This window comes from Pipistrellus hanaki, assembly GCF_964339955.1.
Source record: "Pipistrellus hanaki genome assembly, chromosome: 1".
Classification (NCBI taxonomy): Eukaryota; Metazoa; Chordata; class Mammalia; order Chiroptera; family Vespertilionidae; genus Pipistrellus; species Pipistrellus hanaki.
The window spans coordinates 169,937,534-169,940,975 of NC_140503.1; positions in this window are offsets into that span (position 1 = coordinate 169,937,534).

Genomic DNA, 3,442 nt, shown 5'->3' on the forward strand with positions numbered 1-3,442 from the left:
GTTTTCTTTGAAATTCAATCACATGATTGTTTTCCATTCACAATCATCGCTATAAGACACACACAGACATACAACATGTATGTGTTTGAAGACTATTAATAACTTCCTATGAGTAGGTATTTGCTTATACTGTTCCTCATGGAAGTTTTGATTTTTTTATCCTATCTAATAAAAGAGTAACATGCAAATTAACTGTACCTCCACTACACCCACAAGCCACGCCCACAAGCCAATTAGGAGCAAATATGTAAATAAACCCAACCAAGATGGCTGCAGCCACAGAGAGCAGGAGGGAGGCTTGGGTTTCCCTGGCAATGGAGGAAGCCAGGATTTTCACCTGCCCTTGTCAGCCCAGGCCTCCATTCAATGCTACAAAGTTTTAATGATAGAAGATAAATAAATCCCAACAAAAATGGCAGCAGTCATGGAGCTGGAGAGAGAAGGAGGGTAGGGTTGCCCCAGCAATGGAAGAAGCCAAGTTTCCTTAGCCCTGGCCTGCCTTGGCCTCTGCTTAAGGCTACAAAGTTTCAATTATAGAAGATAAATTCCAACAGAGATGGCTGCTGCCACAGAGCGAGCAGAAGGCTAGGCTCTGCTCCAGGCTACAAAGTTTCAATGTATTGTAGAAGATAAATAAACCCCAGGTACCAGGGCCTCTGCTTGGGTTGCCTGAGGGCATGGCCAGCCTGCAAACCACCATAGGCCCCTCACCCAGGCTTCCCCACACCCCAAGGGAACCCCCACCCTGATCCTGGACACCCTTTAGGGAAAACCAGCTGGCCCAATCTGCATATTGATCTTTTATTATATCAATAATTAGATCAGGGGTTTTATTGATCACTGCATATTGATTTTATTGATCAATATGCAGTGATCAATAAAAGATCACTGCATATTGATCTTTTATTGACCTAATAAAAGATCAATATGCAGATTGGCCATGAGTCCAACACACAAGATAGCTGCCCCCATATCGTCAAAGATCCTGCCCCCATGTGGACACAAGATGGCCACCACAAGATGGCCAGCAGCGGAGGGTGGTTGGGAGGGACTAGGCCTGCAAGGGAGGGCAGTTGGAGGTGATCAAACCTGCAGGGGAGGGAAGTTGGGGGGAACCCAGGCCTGCAGGAAAGAGCAGTTATGGGTGACCAGGCCTGCTGGCGAGGGCTGGTAGGGGCAAACAGGCTGGCAGGGGAGCAGTTAGGCATCAATCAGGCTGGCAGGCGAGTGGTTAGGGGTGATCAGGCTGGCAGGCAGAAGAAGTTAGGGGCAATCAGGATGGCAGGCAGGTGACCAGTTGGGAGTCAGCAGTCCTGGATTGTGAGAGGGATGTCCGACTGCCTATTTAGGCCTTATCCTGGTGGGATCCCAGTGGGATCAGGCCTAAATGGACAGTTGGACATCCCTCGAGGAGTCCCAAATTGGAGAGGGTGCAGGCTAGGTTGAGGGACATGGCCCCCTACCCGCCCCCCCCCCTCTCCCCATGCATGAATTTCATGCACCGCGCCTCTAGTATTACAATAATTGAGTGAAGGAAATCTTTTTTCTTGTTTTTCTGGTCGTGTTACTGTTGTTTTGGTGTCTAGACCCTGGGCCTGGAGATTTTCATTCCTAAATTAAGTTTTGAAACTTTTATCTGTGTTTACCAAAAACTAACCTTTCATCCAGCATTGCGCAGACATGTAATCCAATATCTTCAGTAATTCTTACTTGCTTAAACTTAGAGGTTATTATTTAACAAAACTTTGTCAGAAAATATCTGTGCTAGCATATGTAATGGTAAGTTAGAAACTGAAAGAGGGAAGAAATTTTCAAATTATTAAAAGGTAAATTCTTTTCCTCTCAAGTTTTTACCTGAGTACTTTGGTAAGTCAATACAAGTAAAGTAACCCCCAATTACTTCTAGGTACTCGTGTTTCTTCATGAGTTTAGCGAACTCTTGGAACCAATAGCCTGGCATCCTAATTCAAGGAAAGTATTAAAATAAATGCTAAAGAGATACAAAGAATAATAGGCAAATGGAACAAAGTAAAAGAAAGTGCTAGACAGCTCCGTCTCTGCTCCAGCCAGTAGCCCTCAAATTCTATTACTGCTTCTTTGATTAAATTAAAATGCAATAAGTATTGAGTACTTATTTAACACTTTGTCTATCCTGGCAAGAGTGAGAGACATTCCATTTAGAGGAACAACTATTCTAAAGCTTCTGCTGATGCTGCAGTTACGATTTGGAATAAAGAGCAGAGTAATCAAGCAGATGGAGGTGATTTTTCAGAGAATGCAGAAGAAAATATTACATTCTAGGTGTAGTGGTGCTGTCCTAACGAACTGCTCTCACAATCTTGCTGTAATGTAGACCACCAATTAAGGCAAATGAAAGTAGTCCAATACAATGCTAAAGGATTTTAAGCAAATAAATTCAATGCGATCATTTGTCAAACACTTCCTAATCCTCATGGAAACCTTGATTAATAGGATGAAAATTATCCCTATCTTACAATTAAAGAAACAGAGGTTCAGAAATGCCAACTGACCCACCTCAGGTCATGCAAGTACCAAAATTATGGAGCCAGGGTTCTAAGGCTCTGCTCTTTCCTCTTTACCATGCTTCCTCAAGCTACTCCTAAGACAATCATGGAAAAAGTTGGCATTACCTGGTCTTTGAAGGGTAAGTTTGGGCCCCTTACCTTCACACTCCTTCCTCCCACAACACACACCCATTTTCAGTCAATTCTGCAAATAAAGCAGATTAATCTTCCTAAAACACTGTTTGATAAATCACCTGCCCTCCAGAAAGAGAAAGAAAGAAAGAAAGAAAGAAAGAAAGAAAGAAAGAAAGAAAGAAAGAAAGAAAGAAAGAAAGAAAGAAAGAAAGAGGGAGGGAGGGAGGGAGGGAGGGAGGGAGGGAGGGAGAGAGGGAGGGAGGGAGGAAAACACATTCAATGTTCTTCATCAACTACTGAATGAAAACCAGGTTATTTAGATTGGAGTCATTGGTCTTTCATGACCTAGTTTCCATTAGCTGTCTTTGCTACTGATCCCATACATGGTTTAAAACTCCATGCAACCTGGACTTCTCATCATTTCCTAAACATGCTTTTCTTTCTTCCATCTCCATTTCCACCTAGTGAAAGTGTGTGTGTTTTTTTAAAAACAAAACAAAAAATCCATTTCAATGCTACCTAATCCATATTATCTTCTCTTATTAGTTTTGCCCAAAGACCTTCTCCTCCATACTAATAGATATGAAGGAGAAGGATCTGCCACTTAGGTTCTGCTACTTACATGTCACTTAAACCAACTCAATGTAATGAGGTTTTTGGTATATGTTTTTCATTTTGCCCACAAAATTGTAGGCTCTATGAAAGTGGGAAATGTGTTCTATACATTTTTACATTCTTCATCTCCTCTAGTACAGTACCATGTATATAGTAGGCTCTCACCA